Raw genomic sequence first — 23483 nt, 5'->3', positions numbered from 1 at the left:
TTGCTAGAAATGTCTTTCTTAAATTAAGACAAGTGTCTCTGTAGAACTTCTAATCTTTGGAAAGTAAGTTTTGACACTCTTCCACTTGACGATGGTTTAAGCTAGCTTTCATGTTTCATAATTCTTTTTTTTTTCTCTAGGGAAAAAATTCTCAGTGCTTTAATAGTTCCTGATATTGTTTGCTAACCTCCTCTGAACGTATTCCAGATGAACATTAAGTCCTTTCTGTAATTGTCAAAGCCGTAGCTGTGGTTTACAATACATTACTATATAAAACTTACCAATTTTTCCTTGATTGTTTAAGTAATGTATTTTCACTTTGGCAAGTCATTCATAATCCCATCCTGATTACCTTTATTTACATTTTAATGTTCTTCCTTTCATCTTTATACATTTTATATCATTTTTAGAAAATAGTTTATGTAAATAATTTTGAGTCCAGCTTTATAATGAATGTTACAGTTTGAATAATTTTCTATATTCTTAACATTTTTTGAGAAGATGACTCCAGCAGTTCATCTGAAATTCGGTGTTCTAAATTCTAACCTGATAATATCTTCTTTTTGACCTCCTCACCCTAATTATCTGCAGAGATTCTTTTTAAAGCACTTAGCCAACACCAGGAAGATAGCTACAAAGACTTGAAACACTTGGCCAGGTAATCATTGATAACAAAACACTTTAGGTACAATGGAAAGCCAATGTTTTTATTTTAAAAGTTAGTTTAATTTGAGAGCACTTATTTCTTCTTTGTTGACTAAGTCTTTCCTCTTGAAAAGACACTTCTCAAGCAGATAAAATAATTTACACTCTCAATTCATAAGGTGTTTAATCTCTGTATTCCCTGATGACAAACTGAGTGCCATTAGCACAAGGAGACTCTCCTGATGACAGAGGTGGATCCCCAGTGAAAGGAACCAAGTGAAGGTGAGGCAGCACAAAGCTTTGTAACCATAGTTACTTTAACTCTAGGATTATAAGTGTGTTGTTTCCATTATGAAAGATACATTAACATTCCTTTATGTCCACTCTTGGAAACCTTGTTATCATGACCAGCCTGTTTACTTACTTATCTCTTCAAAGATGGCTAGGCTTAATTAACACTTAAACATTAACCTTGAAGATATGTTCTGGGGGTTAGGGGAGGAGGGGTGAAATTCTTTGAAAATGAGATGGAGTAATTTCAATGAAATGCTCAAATTCTAAAGAAGCAAAATCTTTATCTCATGGGCCTCCTCAAGAATTTGTTCCTACTGACCCAGAAAATTCTGGAAATGACCTTTTATGTCATTATGTATACAACTGAATAAAGTAAAGGATGAAATTTGGGTACTTTGGAAAGCAATCCTTAAGAACCAAATTGTTATCTACTTTGCAGCTAATCATTCATCTAGTTGTAGCAGCTGTTTCTTGTAAGTGGTAAAAATAATATTCACAGTAAACTACTAGAATGATTCCTATATTTGTAACAATGAAGTAGGTTGTTCTTTTATGACTAGGCTGTCACCACATTTGGGGGAACTGCTGCTTCAGATTTTCTTTCCCTTTGTAGCAAATATCCTGACAATTACACAATTTTATAATTTGCATTGAGTGGCTGTCTGTTACAAACCACTGTATCTATTATAGAAGTACTTTATTGTTGCCATTTCCATGAGGTTTTTTTGTTGTTGTTGTTGTTGTTGTTGTTTTTTTTTGAGACAGAGTCTCGCTTTGTTGTCCAGGCTAGAGTGAGTGCTGTGGCGTCAGCCTAGCTCACAGCAACCTCAAACTCCTGAGCTCAAGCGATCCTTCTGCCTCAGCCTCCCGAGTAGCTGGGACTACAGGCATGCGCCACCATGCCCGGCTAATTTTTTCTATATATATCATTTGGCCAATTAATTTCTTTCTATTTATAGTAGAGACAGGGTCTCGCTCTTGCTCAGGCTGGTTTTGAACTCCTGACCTTGAGCAATCCGCCCGCCTCGGCCTCCCAAGAGCTAGGATTACAGGCGTGAGCCACCGCGCCTGGCCTCCATGAGGTTTTTTTAAAGAGAAGATACCAGTATTAACTTTCCTCACCATTCATAATAAATTTCAAGGGTAAAGAGTTTTCAACCGATTTTCCAAAAATATTCTAAACTGTGGTGATAGGCTTACTCAAGACCTTTTCTAAAGTTTCTCGCCACCTTGTAAAGCAAGGTGAATGTAACAACTCTCACTCAAAACTGGATGTTTTCGTTTAATATGATAATCCTTCTCAACTTGATTCTCAACTCAACTTCTCAACTTGATTCTACCTGCTTACCTGACTGCTATGCATCCTGTGAATTTTAATTTAAACATAATTTTCTTAGAGAAACCTCCTGCTTCTGTGTCCTAAAATAACCAGCCTGCCACCTGACTCACTGATCACATTTTATACCTTTCTAGTACCCTCAATTTCTTTATATGATGCAACACACACTTAATTCTTATTTAATGCCTATCTTCTCAACCAAATTTAGAACTGTGTCAAAGCAAAAACTGTATCTATACTTTTCTAGTGTTGTTTCCTCAGGACCAAACATATGGCTGGTTCTCCATAAGTATTTACTGAATGAATAAAATTGATGCATTAAACATAGTGTGTTAGGTTCCTTGAAGCATGAGCTTTTCCATACTGTCACTTTGTTAGTTCTGTCTGAGAACGGAGATGAGGAGTGCAATCTCATGTTTTGGAAGGCAAACTTGAGGCATGCCCACGGTTAGTGACACAGTCCATCATCTTGGGGGAAGCTCAAGGCTTTCTCCCTCTCACTTTAACCTCTATTCTACTTCAGGAGGAGTATAAAGATGAACCAAGGGCAGCATTGGATAATGAGCAAGGATATGAAACCCTTCATGTAACGATGGAAGAGGTTAAAACATCTTGTGTTCCCATAGTAAATTTTCTTTGTAATAGGTAAGGATTATTTTATCCCCTTGAGAGGATTGTTTTCTTGAGAATAAAGAAGGAAAATTCATTATGACAACTAAAAATGAATGAATGAAGACCCAGGGTAAATGCTTCTGGGAATAAGATTTCATGGAAGATACTCCCCCTTCATTCTTAGCACTGCCAAAAATGATTTGATGATAAATTCATTATCCAGGGCATACTAACAAGACCAGAAGGAAGTGTATTATAGTTATATTCATCTATTCTGATCCCTTAAAATCTGTGTAGAAAGTCTGACAAAGCATTTATTTTCACATTTGGAAATGTATTTATAATAAAGGCATGCTACCAAATAAATACTTGTAAGACAAATAATAAATTGCCTTTGTTGAAGTGAATAAAGTTACATTAAATCCAGATTGCCTGTAAAACCAGCATGCTGGAAAAAAAAACAACAACACACAAACTTGTAGTCTGGGGCCCCATGTTCCAGTACAACTTTTTGTCCTAAATAAATCATCATGTGCCTTAACTTGTTTAAGATTTAGTTTTACCACAGGTAAAAAGTAGCACTTAGAATAAATGACTTCAAAAATCCCTACCAGCTTTACTGTTATATGACCTGAAATACTCAGAGCTCCAGATGGCTACCACTGAAGAGGCCTCCTGCATGGGAAGGGAAGAAGAGCTTCCCTGAAGGGAATAAGCTGATGAGAAGGTTGATGGAGGAGGCAAAATGTTTGTGGATTAACATTTGAATAAATGAGTGAAAGAATGCATACTACTTTCCTAGGGTTGCCAAAACAAAGTACCACAAACTAAGTAAGCAGGCATTTATTGTCTCACAATAAATGAGATAAACAGACAATAAATAAACAGGCATTTATTGTCTCACAGTTATGTAGGCTGAAAGTCCAAAACAAAGAGGTTAGCAGACCCATGTTCCCTCTGAAACCCATAGGGAAGAATCCTCCATTGCCTTTTTCTAGGTTTGGTGGGTTGCTTATAATTTTTGGCATTCCTTAGTGTGTAGATGCATCACATGGCATTCACTCTGTGTCTCTGTCTCTTTACATGGCTATCTTCTTATAAGGATATCAGTCATATTTAATGAGGGGACCAACTTACTCCAGTATGACTTCATCTTAATTCATTATATCTGCAATGATTCCATTTCCAATAAGGTCACAGTTTGAGGTACTGTGGGTTAAGGACTTCAATACCTATTTTTTGTGGGGACAGAATTCAACCTATAACAAATTCCATCTAAGAAAGTTCTCTAGTAGTTTTTCTCAACCTTTTTTTTTAGTGTTGTTCCACTGAGCCCTTTTGGACGTCTTTTTCCTGATTGATCCTCCTAGAAATGTTGATACTATATATACATAGTCTATATTTATTCATATTATTTAGCCATTTGGAAGTTTGTAAACTATTGTAACATCTAAGACTCTAAGTTTTTTTTTTCACCACCAAGAACCAATATTTTGTGCTCTTGAAAACTGAGAATATATGCTGTAGTAGAGAAAACTTAAGGTTGTATGATCAAAGAAAGTTTTTTAATTATATACATTATTTTTTGTTTGCCTGGACCAAGACATTTGCTTTGTTATAAATAAAATGCTAATACTATTTTGTTTTATTTTAAAGAGAAATTATGTACTGAAAAGTTTGAATTATCCTCTGCATATAGTTTCACTATTTTCAGGGTATTGAAATGGTTAGTCCAGATAATTACAACCTAGACTGTTCCATTGACTAATCAGAGCCATGAAATATGTCAAATCAACATGTATGCTTAACAAAGAGTTTTGAAATTTTATTTTTTCATCAGAAATATCTTTGGCTATGTTAAATTCATTTTAACATTCATTATAAATTAAATGTATGAAAGCAAAGGAATATGGTCTGAGATTTCTTTTAATCCACACTTGGGCTCCAGGCTTTTGAAATTGGAAGTCAATTTCTTAAAAGGTTGAATATATAAGAAAGAAATCTTTGTAGAGGGCATATTCCCGTGGATCAATTGGATATGCTTTAGACAATGAATTTCAGAGAAAAACAGTGCATTTTGCTGAAAAGAAAAGATCAATAAGGAGACAAAGGGGAGAAAAAACAAAAGAAAGTTGTCTCCAAATCAAGGAGGAAGAAGAAATTAAATTGTTTTTATTCACAAACAACATAATTGTGTATGAAGAAAACCTGAAAGAATCAACAAAAAAACTACTGGTACTAATAAGCAATTATGGCAAGATTGCAGGATACAAGATTAATATACAAAAGTTTATCAGTTTCTTATATAGCAGCAATGAATTTGTGGAATTTGAAATTTAAAACACAATACCATTTATATTAGCACCCTACAAAATGAAATACAGGCATACCTTAGAGATATTGTGGGTTCAGGTAAAGACCACTGCAATAAATTGAGTCATACAAATTTTTTGGTTTCCCAGGGCACATAAAAGTTATGATTACACTATACTATAGTCTATTAAATATTCAATAGCATTATGTCTAAAAAAGTAACATACACACCTTAATTTAAAAATACTTTATTGCTAAAAAAGTACTAACAATCATCTGAGTCTTCAGCAAGTTCTAATCTTTCTGCTGGTGGAGGATCTTGCTTAATGTTTCTGGATGCTGACTGATCAGGGTAGTGGCTGCTCAAGTTTGGAGTGGATGTGGCAATTTCATAAAATAAGACAATGAAATTTGCCACATTGATTGACTGTTTCTTTCACAAAAGATTTCTCTGTAGCATTGGAAGCTGTTTAAAAGCACTTTACTCACAAGTAGAACTTCTTTCAAAATTTGAGTCAATCCTCTCAAACCCTGCCATTACTTTATCAACTAAATTTGTGTAATATTCTAAATCCTTTGTGGTCATTTCAACAATGTTCGCAGCATCTTCGCCAAGAGTAGAATCCATCTCAAAAAAGTACTTTCTTTACTCATCCATGAAAAGCAACTCTTCATCCATTAAACTTTGATCATGAGATTGCAGCAAGTTTAGTCATGTCTTCAGGCTCCACTTCTAATTCTAGTTCTCTTGCAACTTCCAACACATCTGCAGTTATTTCCTCCATCAAAATCTTGAACCCTTCAAAGTCATCCATGAGGGTTGAAATAAGCTTCTTCCAAACTCCTGTTAATGTTAATATTTTGACCGCTTTTCATGAATCATTAATATTCTTAATGGCATCTAGAATGGTGAGTCTTTTCCAGAGGTTTTCAATTTACTGTGCCCAGATCCATCAAAGGAATCATTATCTATGGTACTTATAGCCATACCAAATTTATTTCTTAAACAATGAGCTTGAAGGCTGAAATTTCCTTGATCCATGGGCTACAGAATGGATGTTGTATTAGCAGGCATGAAAACAACATTCATCTCCTTGTACAGCTCCATCAGAGCTCTTGGGTACTGGGTGAATTATCAGTGAACAGTAATATTTTGTAAGGAATCTGAGCAGGACGTTTCAACAGTGAGCTTATAAAATTCAGTAAACCATGCTATAAACAGATGTGCTGTGATTCAGGTTTTGTTATTCCATTTATAGAGCACAGGCAGAGTAAATTTAGCAGAATTCCTAAGGGCCTACGTTTTTTGCAATGGTAAATGAGCATTGTCTTCAACTTAAAGTCACTAGCTGCATTAGTCTCTCACAAGGGAATCATTTTGTTCTTTGAAGCTTTCAAGGCAGGCATTGACTTCTTCTTCCTACCTGTGAAAGTCATAGATGGCACCTTCTTCCAATATGAGGCTTTTTTCTACATTGAAAATCTGTTGTTTAGTGAAGCAACCTTCATCAATGATCTTAGATAGATCTTCTGGATAACATTCTGCATTTTCCACATTAGCACTTGCTGCTTCCCCTTGCACTTCTATGTTATGGGGATGGTTTCTTTCCTAAAGCCAACCTCTGATAGCTTCAGACTTTTCCTATGCAGCTACCTTATCTCTCTCGGCATTTATAGAATGGAAGACGGGTAGGGTCTTGCTTTGGATTAGTCTCTGGATTAAAGTAATGTCATGTCTGGTTTGATCTATCCAGACAACTAAAATTTTCTCCATATCAGCAATAAGAATTTTTGCTTTCTTATCATTCATGTGTTCACTGGAGTAGCACTTTTAATTTCCTTCAAGAATTTTTCTTTGCACTTACAACATAGCTAATGGTTTGGAGCAAAAGTTCTAGTTTTGGACATGCTTTCCTTACCAAACAATCTTTTCTAGATTTGGATTTAAAGTGAGAGATGCATGACTCTTCCCTTCACTTGAACACTTATTATTATTTGGCCTGATTTCAATATTGTTGTGTTTCAGGGAAGAGGGAAGCTTGAGGAGAGGAAGAGAGACCAGGGAATGGCCAGTTGATGGAGTAGTCAGAACACACAGAGCATTCATCAATTAAGTTCACCATCTCATATGGACATGGTTTGTGGTGCTCCAAAACAATTACAATAGAACATCAAAGATCACTGATCACAGATCAGCATAGTAGACATAATAATAATGAAAAAGTTAGAAATATTGTGAGAATTACCAAAATGTGACAGAGACACAAAGTGAGCACAAGCTGTTGGGAAAATGGCACCAATACTTGCCACAAACATTTAATTTGTAAAAATGCTATATGTGTGATATGCAATACAGCAGAGCATAATAAAAGGAGGTATGTCTGTACTTAGGTTAAACCTAACAAAATATGTACAAGATCTAAATGAGGAAAATTATAGCACTCCACTGAAAGAAATAAAAAAATAACTAAATAAATGGATATCCCATGTTCATGGATAAGAGGCTAATATTGTCAAGGCATACATTCTTCTGAATGTGATCTATAAATTCAATGCAATTGCATTCAAAATTCTAGTAAATCATTCTGTGGATATTGACAAACTGAAGCTAAAGTTTTTATGGAGAAGCAAAAGACCCAGACTTGCCAACACAGTGTTGAAGAACAAAGTTGGAAGACTAACAGTATTCAACTTCAAGACTTACTTAAAAGTTATAGTAATTTTACCATATAGAGTTTCTTGATATTTACCCAAGGAGATTAAAATGTATGTCTACAGAAAAAGCTGCACACAGGTGTTCATAGCAGCTTTATTCATAATTGCCAAAACTTAGAAGCAACCCAGATGTCCTTAAGTAGGTGATTAGATAAATAAACTGTGGTACATCTGCATAATGGAATATCACTGAGCACTAAAAGAAATAAGCTATCAAGCCAAGAAGAGATAAGGAGAAACTTTAAATATATATTACTAAGTGAAAAAAGCCTGTCTGAAAAGTTCAAATACTGTATGGTTGCAACTATATGACATTCTGGAAAACACAAAACTAAGTAGTCAACAGAAGGCACAGGGGAGGGAGGGATAAATTAGAGGAGCACAGAGGCTTTTTAGGCTAGCGCTAGCGTAACTACTCTGTATAATAGTATTATGAGAGATACATGTCATCATACGTTTGTCAAACACATAGAATGTATACCAGGAGTGAACTGTGATGTAAACAGGTGGATTTGTAGTGATAATTATCCATCAAATAAACCATTCTGATGTGGGATGTTGATTGTAGGAAAGACCATGTATTTGTGCAGGCAGGAGTATTTGAGAACTCTCTATACGTAACACTAAATTTTGCTTTGAACCTAAAACTGGTCTAAAACATAAAGTGTATTAAAACATCAACAGCAAGAAGGGAGACAGAATTTCAAAAAGAAATAATAAAGTTAACCTGATAAAGGAGGGATAAAGACTGAGGACGTTACCTGGAAAAATAAAAGAAATAAGTGTTTATTTGTATTGAGTTCTTATTTGCATTCAAAGATAGTAGAGTAAGTACCACCAAATAAAGATAGATTGATTATTGAAATTAGTGAAAATTTGAATGAAATATTGTCTTTCACAAGTAATCATGTAAGCATTAGGATATCAGTAAATTAAGCATACATGTTTTAGAATAGTGCACCAAACCCATAACACATAATGTAATAAGAGCCAATTATTTTCATGATATGGAGATGTAATTTGAAGGACAGATTAACCCAGAACTTTTGTCTGGTAGGGAAAAAAGCTCTATTTTCCATTGCCCTTGACACTAGGAGTACAGATGTCCCCAATTTACGGTGGTTCAACTTAACAATTTTTGACTTTATGAAGGTGTAAACGGGCTATGCATTCAGTAGAAACCATGTTTCTAGAATGGCTTTGTGTTAGATGATTTTGCCCAAATGTAAGCTAATGTGAATATTCTGAGCACATTTAAGGTAGATTAGGCTTGGCTATAATGTTAGGTAGGTTACGTGTATTGAACACATTTTTTACTTAGAACATTTTCAATTTATGATAGGTTTATTGGGATTTAATCCCATCATAAGTCAAGGAGCAACTAAATTTAAACTGTGACTGCTAGCTTATCTCTCCTGGGGAGTTACAGTCTTATAGCAAAACCCCCACATTGTAGTGGCTTTTACCTCCAGGAATCCCACCAGGTAGTCATGCTGAAGAGCCAAGAAAGATCCCCTTGTGGTTCTGGCAATTTCAGGTGAAAAGTAATCATCGTGAAATATGCCCTGAATGTTCTGAAAGATTTACTTTCCAGGTGCAAAGAGTCTACCAAAGCCTCTGCCAAGACCCTGTGGGAGAAAAGTATTTCCCCAATTCCAGCACAACCTCCCTGTAGCCTTCCTGTATCACTTAAGTGATGAAAAAAGTTAGGAACACTGTTGAAGGACACATCCCAGGGATACAGGCCCACTAAAATAACTGATATTTAATCATAAGATTATAGAAAGCTTCCCTTCTTCAATATTTTACCACCACATTAATAGAACTTGGGTTTAATAACAGTGGATTACAGCTGACAGAACTGCAAGAGATGAAGACTCTATCCAAAGAGGAGTTCTTTGAGAAGCCCAAAGAAAACAGGGGAGATAAAACAAGAACATTATAAAATTTTTAAGCCTCTGGCCCCTACCACTAAAACAAATATTAGAGAAAGCCCAACTCCCAGCCAGGCCTCACACTAAGGCCTTTTTACTTTACTTCATATTACATGATACAGCCTTTTTTTAAAAAAAACAAAATTACAAGTCATACTAAAAGGCAAGAAAAAGTACAGTCTGAACATACAAGGCAAGCATCAGAAACAGACTCAGGTATGGCACAGATTTTTTAATTACAGGTTGAAAATCCATATCTGAAATGCTTGAGATCAGAAGTGTTTTTGGATTTATGGATATTTGCATTATACTTATCACTTGAGCATCATAAATCTAAAAATTTGAAATCTGAAATGATCCAATGAGCATTTCCTTTGAGTATTATGTCAGTGCTCAAAGAGATTCAGATTGTGGAGCATTTTGAATTTCAAATTGTCATATTTGGAATGCTCAACCTGTAATTGACAGAGAATTTAAAATAACTACAAATAATATGCTAAGCACTCTAATAGAAAAATCTACAACATTCAGAAACACATGGGTAAAGTTAGCAGAGGGATAAAACCCTAAGCAATAATCAAAAGAAAATCCTAGAATTCAAATACACTAACAGAAATGAAGAATGACTTTGATGAACTCATCAGTAGACCAGATGTGGCTAAAGAATAAGTGAAGTTGAAGATCAGTACAGAGAAACTTTTTAAACTGAAATGCAAAGAAAAAAAATGGAGGAAAAAAATCAGAAAGGAAAACCTAAGAACTATAGGACAATTTTAAAACGTGTAACATATATGTAATTGAAATCTAAGAACTATGGGACAATTTTAAAACGTGTAACATACATGTAATTGGAATACCAGGAGGAGAAAAAAGAGAAACTGAAGAAAAAGAAATATATAAAGTATGAATAGCTAAGAATTTCACAAAATCATTGACAAACACAGCTGGAAGCACACTAAGCAGGATAAATAATAATAATTATATAATGATGCATATCATATTCAAACTACAGAAAACTGAAGATAAGGAGAAAATCTTGAAAGAAGCCAGAGGGGGAAAAACACATTACTTGTAGAGGAACAAGTAAAAAAAAGTACAGTAGACTTTTCATCAGAAACCATGCAAACAAGAGTAGAGTGGAGTGAAATATTTAAAGTGTTGAAAGAATAAAACCACTTGACTTCTATATACACCAAAATCGCCCTTCAAAAGTGAAAGAGATATAAACACTTTCTCAGACAAACAAAAACTAAGGTAACTCATCACCAGGGGACCTACTGTGCAAGAAATGTTAAAAATGTTCTTCAGGAAGAAGGAAAATATGCAAGAAAGAAACTTGGAAAGGAAGAAAATTGGAGAAGAAATAAGAACAGGTAAGATAAAATCTTTCATTTTTCTTATCCTTAATTTACCTAAAAGATAACTATTTAAAATAATTATACTAATAATTTGGGGGATGAGCAGAGCATGTAAATAAGTGAAATGAATGATAGCAATGTCATTGGAAATGGGAAGAAGAATAGGAATAATCTTTTATAAGGTAGCTGCACTACACATGAAGTACAGAGTTTTATTTGAATGTGGACTTAGATTAGTTAAAAATATAGCTTCCAAACTCTAGAGAGTTTGGAAACTCTCCAAACTCTAACATTTTTTCAAGAAAAGGGAGGATATAAAATGGAACCATATGAAATTCTCAGTTAAACCAGAGAAAGTATAAAGTAAGGGGGCGGGGGAATAAATAACAAGTGCAAAGAATGGCAAACAGTTACAACATGGTAGATATTAATCTAGCTGTGTCAGAAATCACCTTAAATATAAATGGTCTGAGTACACCAATTATAAGATAAAGTGGATTTTCATAAAAGACACTACCATAAGTTTTCTATAGGAAAGCCATTTTAAATATTAATGTAACAACACACATTGATTAAAAGTAAAGGGATACAGAACAATATGTCATGGTAACACAGGTCAAAAGAATGCTGAAGTAGCTATATTAATTTCAGACTAAGCAGACTTCAGAACAAAGAAAATTGTCAGTAATTATTAAAAAGACCCTTAAATAATGATAAGGGGGTCAATTCTCTAGGAAGACATAACAATCCCTATTGTGTATACCATTAACAACAGAGTATCAAAATATATGAGGAAAAAACTGCTAGAACAGCAAGGAGAAATAGGCAAATCCAATCTTATAATAGGATACTTCACCATACCTCTTTCAGTAACTGAAAAATCAAGCAGGCAGAAAGTAAGGATATAATTGACTCAAACAAATGTCATTAATCAACTGGATATAACTGACATTGATAGAATATTTCATCTAATAGCAACAGAACACAAATTCTTTTCCAGATCACATAGTAAATTCACCAAGATATTCTGTGCCACAAAACACATTTTAACAAATTCAATATAAAAAAACTTATATGAGGATGTTCTGAGATGACAATGTAATAAAGTTAGAAATTAAATTTTAACATCAACAGTGATGTCATGCTGGTAGTATGTACTCTTGATATGATGTGATGAAAATGGCAACTTACTTCTGTGGTCTTACCCAAAAAACATGCTCACAGTCTAATCACGAAAAAACCATCAGACAAATCCCAGTAGAGGGACATTCTACAAAATACCTGATCCTCAAAATGGTCAAGGTCATCAAAAACAAGAAAAGTTGAGAACTGTTACAGTCAAGAGGAGCTAACAAAGACAAGACAATTAAATGCAACAAGATATCTCGGTCTGTTGGTACTGTCATAGCAAAATACCACGGACTGGCTAATTTATACACAATAGAGATTTATTTCTCACAGTTCTGAAGGCTGCAAAGTCCAAGACTAAAACTGCCAGCAGGTTGCATGTCCAGTGAGGGCTGCTCTCTGCTTACAAGATGACAGCCTGTTGCTGCATTCTCTGTAGGAGAGGAACACCGTGTCCTCACATGGTAGAACAGAAGAGCAAAAAGGGCCTAAGATATTTAACTCCAGTCCTTTTACAAAACACTAATCCATTCATGAGTGTGAATAATAATGTACCAGTATTGGTTCATTAGTTGTAGCAAGTACACCATACTAATGTAAGGTGTTAATAATAAGGGAAACTGGAGTGGGGGGAGGGAGTATATGGGAACTCTCTGTAATATCTTTGTAATTTTTCTTGAAATCTAAAACTTTTCTAAAATAGAAAGTTTATTTTTAAAACAATGACTCTTCTATACTTGGCAATCCTACTAGTTGAAAATTATTTTCTTTTGAACATGGTCACAAGTCAAATCTTATTTACTCTAGTTGCGTTTAAAAGACTAGAAACTGTATTAGTTTCCTAGGGCTGCCATAACAAAGTAACACAAACTGGGTGACTTAAACACCAGAAATGTATTGTCTCACGGTTCTGGAGGATAGAAGTATGAGATCAAAGTGTTGGCAGTGTTGGTCCTTTCTGAGTGCTGTGAGAAAAAAATATCTGATCTATGCTTCTTGCCTAACTTCTGGTGGTTTGCTGGCAATTTTTACATTCCTTGGCTTGTAAATGCTTCATCCTGATCACTGTCTCATCATCACATTGCATTCTCTCTGTGTGAATGTCAGTTTCTGTGACCAAATTTCCTTTTTATAAAAACACTAGTCATATTGGATTAGGGTCTATCCTAATGACCCCATCTTAACTTGATCATCTGCAAAGATTTTATTCCCAAATAAGGTCATAGTCACAAATCCTGGAGGCTATGCTTTTGACATCTTTAGGGGGCATAATTAAACCCCTAACAGTTTTTAATTCTTCTTAATGTCTAATTGTTTATCTAGGAAGTCACCTCACTCATTGGGTACCTCATATGAGAGTGGTAGAGCTTGGATAGTGCTAATATTTTCTTCCAACCCTATAACTTATACTTACAGCAAACAACCTTGGAATTGACTAACTGGCCCTTTTATAGGGCCAAGCAGATTTTATGTTTTACTACATTTGCAGTGACACCATCATATCTAAAACTACAAATTTAACTTTCAGCTAGTTCTTAAATTGATAGGAATTTTTAAGCTCCGATGAACTTATATGGACTTGCATATGCATACTTCTCTTCTTGCCCCTTTTTCCTTTTCATCTTCTCCACTTTTAACCATATTTAATAGTCAAAGTTATCAAATGTGTTCATAAAGCACAGAAACTGAGCAGACATAACAAATTTTTTCAAAACATAGTTCAAAGAAATCTGATTAGCCCAGTCAAGCTTTTTGGAGATATTATGTAGGGTCATCAGGGCCACAGTTTGTGGAGTAAATTATGGACTTCTCAACCTACCAGATTTATAAACCCACTTAAGTGAACATTTACCCTATCTTCCTTCTGACCTGTGAGCAATTTAAATAGGTAAAATATACATATTAGAGTTGTCCTTAGTGTGACAAGTGCTAAGGACAAAAATAAAGTGTCGAAAGTAAATAAGAAAGGATGTCAGACTATAAAATTTTAGACAGGGGCCAGGGATGGTCTCGCTGAGAAGATAACTTTAGAGTAAAGGACTAAAGGAAACAAAGACATCAGATATGAGACTATATGCAGGGAGACAACCAGTGATGTTCCAGGCAGAGGGAACAGCTAATGTGAAAGAACCAAGGAGGGAGCATGCCTGAAATGTTTGAGGCCAAAGTAGCTGGAACAGATAGAATGAGGGAAAAAATATTAAGAGAAGAAATAATAGAGATATCAGGGAGAAAGATTATTTAGGTGGTGGTTCTACATAGTGAGTATTTTGTTTTTATTCTGAGTGATCCGGAAATCCATTAAACTGTTTTCAAAAGGAGCAATAACAGAAACAATTATGTTTTCTGGGTAGAGACTAGATTAGGTGGACTAGGGGCAGAAGCAGGGAGCCCAGTTAGAAGCTGTTGTAATAATCCATGCAAGAGAATATGGTGATTTAGACTATGGTGTTACAGTGGAGTGGGAAGAAGTTTTTAATTTTGGATATAATTTCATGCACAGCAAAGAGTGTGTGCCAATTCAATGGATGTAGAGTGTAAGAAAGAGTTATTAAAAATGACACCAAGGTTTGTGAAAGAATTTAACTGAGATGGGAATGATTGCAAAAAGAGCTAAAAGTTTATTCGAGAGAGGCAGATATGAGGAGGTCAGTTATGACATATTAGATTTGAGATGTCTATTAGATTTTCAAGCAGATATATAGATTATTGGAGAGTTGACTCTGGGGTTCAAGGAAGAAGTTCAGGCTGGAGATATAAAATTTAGAGCCATTAGAATGTAGATGGCATTTCAAATCATGAGACTAAATGAAATGACTAGAGAATGTCTAGGCAGGGAAAAAAATGGTTCAAGAATAGAGCCCTGGGTATCTCAGCATCTCCTAATTTTCATTCTTCCTCTGATGTTCCTTCTTGTCCTTCTTATATTTTCTGCAGACTCATCTGCTCTATAACTATTAGTGGTTGGCATCGCACTACTATATGTCAAAACTTGAAATGCTACAATAATTGAAAGACTATGGTATTGGCTTATAAAGATATAAATAATTAGATTAATGCAGTCAAGAGTGCATAAACACAGTGATGCATATACAGATGCAATTCGAAACAATGCTGATATTATTACTATAATAGTGGGGAAAGCATGGTATTGGGAAAGTTGGCCATGCATAGGAAAAAAAAAGAAATTTGATCCCTATTTCACATAATACAGAAATATCAATTCCATATATATTGTAGATTTAAATGTGTAAGGTAAAACAATAAAGCAACTAGGAGATAATACAGTAGAATATATTCATAATCTCATTGTAGGCAAAAACTTCTTAAATGGGAAACAAGAGCACTAACCATAGGGAAACATTGATAAATGGGTTACATAGGAAAATTGAACATTTCTGTTCACTAAAATATATGATTAAGAGAGTGAAAATGCAAAACACAAAAAGGAGAAACATATTTTTTGGCAAACATGACTAGCAAAGAGCTTGTTTCCTGATTATGTAAAGAACTGAACATATGAATAAGAAAGAGGGAAACAGCCCAATAGAAAAAAGGACAAGAGAATTGAAGAGGCACTACACACACATGCATGCACACAATGATAAACAAATGTCTAGTAAATATATGCAATATATGAAAAGATATTCGACCTCATTAGTAATGAGGAAAATGAAAATTAAAAGCACCTATAAAAAAGGGTAAACTTTAAAATGTCTATAATAAATATTAGGGGGAATGGATTGTATATTACTACACCACTTTGGAAAAAATGTGTCTACTAAAGCTGAAAATACACGTATGTTATGACTTTGTAATTCTACTCCTTAATATTTACCAAAAATAATGCAGAACATATATAATAGGAGACATGCACAAAAATGTTCATAGCAGCGTTATTTACCATAATCCAAACTGCCAAAGACTCAATGTCTTTCAATAGTAGAATGGTTAAATAACCTGTGGCATATCCACAATGAAGTATCAAGTAATATTGAGTGAAAGAAACCAGGAAAAAATACATGCACACACACACACACACACACACACACACACACACTATATGACTCAATTTAAATAGAGTTCAAAAACAGGAAAAAATTTAGTACTTACCTATGCAGGCTTAGATGGCAGAAACAAAAGCAGGGACATAATTATCCTAGCATTCAAAGTAATGGTAACTTTTAAGAGGGAGGCAATGATTGAGAGGAGACGCAAAGGACCCTCATGGGCATTGACAGGATTTTATTTTGTGATCTTGATGATAGTTATACAGGTGTTTGCTTTGTGACAGACAAATAATTGCACTCTCTAAAAAGAAGAAAAAATATTGAATTTGTGAAATTAAAGATAAAATAAAGCAAGTCAACTGTTAGTTCTTGTTACAGTCCCTTGTTAAGAGATCCTGCGTACTGCAGGATCATATTACATATATATTTTGCTTTTGTGCTTGAGGCAACTTTAGAAATTGGTATTAATAGTGCACTATAACAGAAACAAAAGGGGACACAGCAGTAGAATCATTTTAGATGAAAGAAAAGAATTAGGGAGGGCAAACAGCTTTAATCTCACTTGACAATCTGATCGATTGGTTCTGATTGAGTTTGGGACCACTTACGAGCAAAGGAGGAAAGTATTCTATAATCAATTATTAATATCTATTAGTAGATTATTTAGTATACTTGCCCTAAATTGCAGAGTTCTTAGTAAACAGATAAGTTTCAAATCCTGCTGGAAAGTTATTTTGGGGAGGCAATGGTTTAATTAAGCCTGGCCTTAAACAGAAGCCCCATACGCTGTGATATAAATTCAGCCTGCATTTTACCTTCTGAATAAAAACATGGTGTGTGTATTGTGAGTGTATGTAGGGGTGATGGTGAAATGGTGTGGAATGTGAGGTGGAGAATGATTCTCAGAAATAGAAAATCATTTAGGACCTAGTCAGGAAAGAAAAAAGGTGATAGAAAATTAACGTGGTGCACAAGAATTTTTCTCAGCACAGTCTTTTTACATTTGTATTTAAAAAGCACTATTGACTAAAATTTTTTTGGAAAAAATATGTGAAAATATTGGGAACAGCGCCAACTTGGAACCAGAAGCCTTGGTTTCTAATTTCAGTCATGTCATTAGTAAGGTGTGTGAACTTGTGCAGCTCACTTTTCTCCTCTGGACCTCTGCTCTTTTACCTGTGAAGTGGGTGGTTAGGACAAGATGGCCTTTGCATTTCCTTCCAGTTCTAATAGGCTGTCGTTCTAGGACAGAGACAGTTTGAGTGGAAAAACCCTGTTCATCAGCATCAGGCCTTTGTGACTAAGCCTCTCTGAGCCTCCTTTCCTCATCTGTAAAATGGGGCTGATAATATTATATCAATTTGATTGTAAAAGTCAAAATTAGATGAAATTGTCAAGAGCTCAGCCTGGCACCTGGAACTTAATGAGCTTCCCAGGGTGTTAGGTTGTGATTAGGACTGAAATCATCTGCACAGAACTGACTTACTTCGGATTCCAGAAATTTCCCTTTTTTCTAATCTCATTACAATTAGTGTCTGGGTGGACCATTTGGTAATCTATCATCTCTCTCATTTTTGTCTTAAATATTGTCTAAATATTACATTACTATCAATGATAACAGTGGCCATTCACCTATCACTCATTATGTGCCAGGTATTGTGCTAGGTAGTTGTATATAACCCTCACATTAGCAACGTGAGGTAGATGTTTCCTCCTTGAAGGTTAGCGCCAGGTCATATTTCATTAAATACCCCCATAGCACCAAGCACAACACCTTGAACAAAGTAGGCCCTCATTACACATATTTTTGACTGACTGAAATGTGGCAGTAGGTCCCCTCCCTCTCTTTCTAATGTGTGTAGTTACTTGATTTATAAGAAATTTCTGTCCCTGGCTGTGGTCAGCTATTAAATTTATGTGTGACAAGAAAACCATAGAGTTTGGCAACTCTGCAGTGATAGGTGATGTGTGATTCATTTGGGGGAAGAATAAACATTTTCTATTCAGACTTTGAATACCTGGGTGCTATGGTTAGTTAATCATGTCTACAGAATGCATGACTGAGCAGATAGGTTCAAAGGTAGGAGACTTTAATCTAAATCACTCCATTGTGTGCTTCCAGATAGCATCTTGTTGCCTGTTGGTAATATTTTCTATAGCCACAGCTCAAATGTATGACAGGAATACAGTCCAGTTTTTGTTCATCTTAAAAGAAATCCTATAGTGTCGGAGGCACGGTTTTAGTTGGAAGGTCCAGGACATCGTGACCCTTCAGGAGGCCCGAATGTTCCCCCAATAAGTCACATCTGTCTGTATCACCAGGACGCTGCTTGGGTTGGCACACAATGAGAGACTCCTGAGAACACACCTTCTTATAAGAAGCTCCGAGGCAGAAATTAAAAAATGGCTCTGGCAGCTTCTCAGTAACAGAGCTGCTCCGCCGAGAGGTCACAGTGGGCCACCGTTGCAGCGACAGTGCTGCTCCCAAGCCTCACTGCCCAGGCAGGTCTTCCTCAAGTAATTACTCTCTGCTTCCCTACGTTAGCCCCAGGTTCCCAGTGGATGTTTTTCTTCACTTCTCTAGGAAACCACTTGAGTCTGGGCAATGGCGGGGGTGGGAAAGTAGTATGGTAGGCGCTGAACAACTCTGACTTCACCAGTGGGAGAAATGGCCCTGTAAATCCTTTCAAAGGGCGCCCACCAAGTCCTTCAGAAGGAAGGGGCAGCCAGTGACATGAATACGATTACTGTAAGGGAGCAAAATGTGTGACCCGTCAGGATTCCGTGAAACCCAGCAAAAGGGAATGCCTCAGTTAACCCATATCCCTGGGGAGCACTAAACTTGAAGCAGACTTATTAATTAGGGCTTCTGAGGGGCACAGAGAAAGGGAGGGCAGTTTTTTTAGTTACAGAGACAGAGCTCCATTCTAACCAATTCCATTCCATGGGGGCAACTCCTGTATCCTTTTTTCCCCCTCAAACTGAACAGTTTGAGTTACATGTTCACAAGGTCTCTGTTGTGCCAAAGAGCATTTTCAATTCAAAGAGAGAGAAGGAAAAAACTTTTAAAAATGAATCAGTAGGTGGAGCTCTTTCTTTTTATTTATTTTTCAATCCAAGGTCCTATTTTTAGTGAGAGACACAGAGCTTTTGAATAAAAAAAAATAGGCATTTTAAAAATGAAAACACATACATGATGTGCTTTCCTAATTGAAAGGGTGTATTGTGAAATCATTACTGTCACAGAACATTTGTGTTGCATGCGAAAGCTTAAGCAAAGAAAATATATAAACCTAAATTGACTTTAGCAATTTGAAAGTGATAGTGGACATCTGTGTTCAATAACTTTTTGCTGGTAACTGGTGTTTAATATTTCATGTCAAATCAAGAAGAGTGATAGAAGGTTTTCGAACACAGAGATGGCTGGCATTTTTGCAGCACAGCCTGCCCTTTGTCATACTCACCATAAAGAAACCTGCTGTAGTGAGGGTTGAAACTGCACCAGAGTGACTCCTTTTTTGGAACTTATATAAACTTCCAGAATATACTGTCTCTATTTTCTTTTAGAAAGATGTCTATAAGAAAAACAGGTTAAAGGATTTCCAAAGCTCATTATTTATTTAAGGGAAAAAAGGGTGTGTGTGTTTGGGGGATAGGGGACTTTTGGAAGAAATTACAGCAGAATAAATCATCTAGAACAAATCTTACCTTTGTGTTTTCGTCAATCCTGACTTTTTCCTAGTCAGTGTACAGTGATGTTAAGGAACTTGGTTGCCAATAGAAACATGTTTCCCTAAGGCTCACAATGAGGTCTAGCAAGATAGCATTTTAATATTTATGTAGTTGGGCAGGGTGATGGTGGGAGTGGAGAGTAGGGAGGAAGAGTTTTTTAAATAACTTTATACTTTCTTTTTCCACATTATCTTAGGCAACCTTGACTGTAAGTACAAGACTTAGTAACACATGTGATAAAGAAAGGACTGAGGGGCCAGCATTATTTTCTGAGCTGGTCATAGGATTGGCACTTCATCCTGAAAATGGTCACATTTTTTTGCTTGTCATGTTAGTTCATGCTGACCTCAATGTCTTGCATTCAATTCTCAAGCACAGAGGCTGGACCCTGGAATCCTCTTTGAGTAATATTAATAAAAGTAAAATAAGAAGACCCATGGAGTTTGAGATACAATGGCCATCAAGGCATAGTTTATGTTAATGTGGAGAACTGCGTTATCTGAGTAAAGGAGTGCCTCCCTCGACTCTCCCAGTAATAATGTGGTCCTAGAATGAATGACCAGATCCTTACGCAGGTATGTGCTCTTATTTACTCTAAGCAGACTGATTCTAGTGAAAGAAAAGCAAGATGCTGAAAATATTTAAAAAAAAAAAAAAAAAGAAACTGGAGTGACTTGTGTGCTTAACTTCCTCTAAGTTTCAAGAATAGAAAAAATGCAAGTTCTATTTTATTTTATTTTTTATTATTTTAGAGATGGGGTCTCGCTACGTTGCATAGGCTCGATGTGAATGCGTTAGCTCAAGCAATCCTCTCACCTCAGCCTCTCAAGTAGCTGGGACTAAGGCATGTGCCACCACGCCAGATTGTTTATTTTTTAATAGAAAAATCTCAGCAACTTAGTTGAAAACAGAGTGGATAAAAAAAAAATAAGAACATGCTCAGTAATATGAGTCTAATGGCAGATCAGGCTAATTTTGCACCCAGAAATGTGTATCTGCTGGCAAAAATTAGGTAACTGGACATAATAAATCACATGGAGAAGATGTAAAGAACTCCTTGTTTCAAAATGTCATTAGCTAATAATGTGTTTTACATTATGCTTTATGCTTTGCAAAGTTACAATGACTGTCATTTTATCATCATGCTATTCCTATGAGTATCAAGGAAGTGCAAATATCTTCTTTGTTGGGGACACAGTGAAAGAGGTGGTTTAAAAATAAATTGTGCCCAAGATCACCTAGAATCTTTGTGAGCATATTTATCCAAAAAGCCAAGCAGCATAGCCATGGCTAGAGTCAGGGGCTTCAAGGCCACAGTCTAACAGCCTGCTTCTTTTTTCTCTTAAGACAAGAAGCTACAGTTGTCCAGCAGACTTGGGCATTCAATGTGTAGCATGCAGGGGACTGAGCTGATCTCCCTGGCAGATGTTAAAACGATAGAAAAATGCAGATAACATACATGAAAAAAATGTAGCCTTCTCTTTCTACGGCTGCCAGGGTGATCTGCCTTGAGGCTTAGTCTGTTTCCCATATAATTCTCAAGTAAAATCCCAGCTATTGTGGCTAGTTAAAAGGGTGAAAGAAAAAAGATGTCATCACTCAAATGTTTCCCATGTAGGGTATGTTTATTAGTCATCAGTCTTATATATCACCATTCAGTGGAAAGGTCCACATTTACAGTAACCATCAACCCCTTAATTTTCTCCAGGCTACAACTAAACCTGGGCAATTTAATGACTCTATAAGCATCCATTTGTGAGCCATTGTAGCTTCTTTCCAAGTCATTGTGGCATTGAAGTCAGGGGTATAAACAGAACATTATGGTACAGTTAGAAAAAATGATCTTTCCAATGACATGTCAAAATGTCCCATCTGTCTCTTCGTCATCAAAGAGGATCCAAAGCCTCAGTCACAGAATACTATACCATCATTCAGAAAACAGATTTTCATTTTATCAGGAGCCTATCTTGGCTACCTAATTGCAAATCAGTGTCATCTGCTACACATAAAAAGACCTGCTTCTCACTTGTTAGCTCCTGTTACCTATTTTATTAATAATTATCTGTGTTTTCTTCAACTTTAGATATTAACTGTCTTTTAAATCAAAATGAAATGTGTATTTGGCAACTTCTGACTCAAGCATTTGGTTCCACATAAATCCTGGAAATGACAGTGTGCACTTCTCTGGCACACCTCTTCAAAAACTAGAGTTATGCAAGGAGGAACACTTAAGAACTAGGGATCCCTATCCCACAAAGCCTCCCCAAGTTCTGGGAAGCTGTGGTATGTTGGAAAGGACAAGAGCAAAGCTCTTAATCACATAGAATTAAGTGAATGTGTGTGTTTGTGTGTGTGTGTGTTGCAGTGTGCTAAAAAAGAACCAACCTGAGTTTCACTTCCTAGCAGTTAACAATAATTTCCTAGAATCCAACATCCTTTCCATTTGTTTATACTTTCAGGATAATTCATGATTTTTCAATTCTGATTTTAATAGAATGATGTTTCTCACCTTCCTTGTCCTACTCAAATCTTATAATTTTATAATTTATACAATTATAAATTTCTCTTCTCCAAAATATTGTCTCACTCAGTGAAAAAAACAAGGCTATTTTTGAAGTTCACTTTTTTCCCTGATTCCTACCCTTTATTGCAATTACAAACACAAAGACATTGGGCACACTATTAATTCACCATTACAATTGTCAGAATATCTTTTCATTAGATTCCTCTAATGATCATATAAGATAGATAATTATTCCCCAATTTTGAAACAGAAAATCTTGGACACAAAGATTAATATTTGTCCGTTACTGAAGTTGTCCATGAGCAGTAGAAGTCAGAAATCCAAATTCCTAATAAAATCTATGATAAACAAAGTTACTCCATATAGAACAATGTCCCATGAACTGCAATCGGTGCTTGTATTCCTTATCTCTTTGAATCCTCACAAACCACCATAAGGTAAATATTAGAATCCTCATTTGAAATATTAAAAAGTAGGCTTCAAAAGATTATAAAATGAGAAAGCGGAGACTCTATGAAGCAAACTTGTCTGTACAATTCACAAACTTTTGGCATAACCACCTTGCTTTTCAGTTTCTTATACTTTCAGTCTGATTGTATTGATTGTACTAGTCATTAAAATAATATTGCTGACTTTTCTTGGGCAAGTATATATTTTTTATTTCCTTGAATTCTTATCAATACTATTATGGGAGAAATAAGAAATGAAGGTCCATATCACTAACAAAGAATATCATCTGGCCATACTACATATTAAGAGGAGAAAGTCATGGTCAAAAAACCCAGTTTGTAAAATGAAATCAATTGGCAAATGATTTCTGGTTAATTGGTTTTTTTAAAATTGTTGTTCTGTATTCTGTCTCCCACTAAAAGAATTCAG

The 23483-nt window shown here is 35.5% G+C and overlaps 1 pseudogene; it reads left to right on the top strand.

Moving 5' to 3' along the window:
* LOC105879164 (eukaryotic translation initiation factor 3 subunit C-like) overlaps positions 1-23483 on the top strand; it is a 103340-nt pseudogene that overhangs the window by 31931 nt on the left and 47926 nt on the right.

This window comes from Microcebus murinus, chromosome 1 (assembly GCF_040939455.1).
Source record: "Microcebus murinus isolate Inina chromosome 1, M.murinus_Inina_mat1.0, whole genome shotgun sequence".
NCBI classification, from domain to species: Eukaryota; Metazoa; Chordata; class Mammalia; order Primates; family Cheirogaleidae; genus Microcebus; species Microcebus murinus.
Note: the sequence above shows the minus strand (reverse complement) of the source record. Positions and strands in the feature narration are given on the sequence as shown.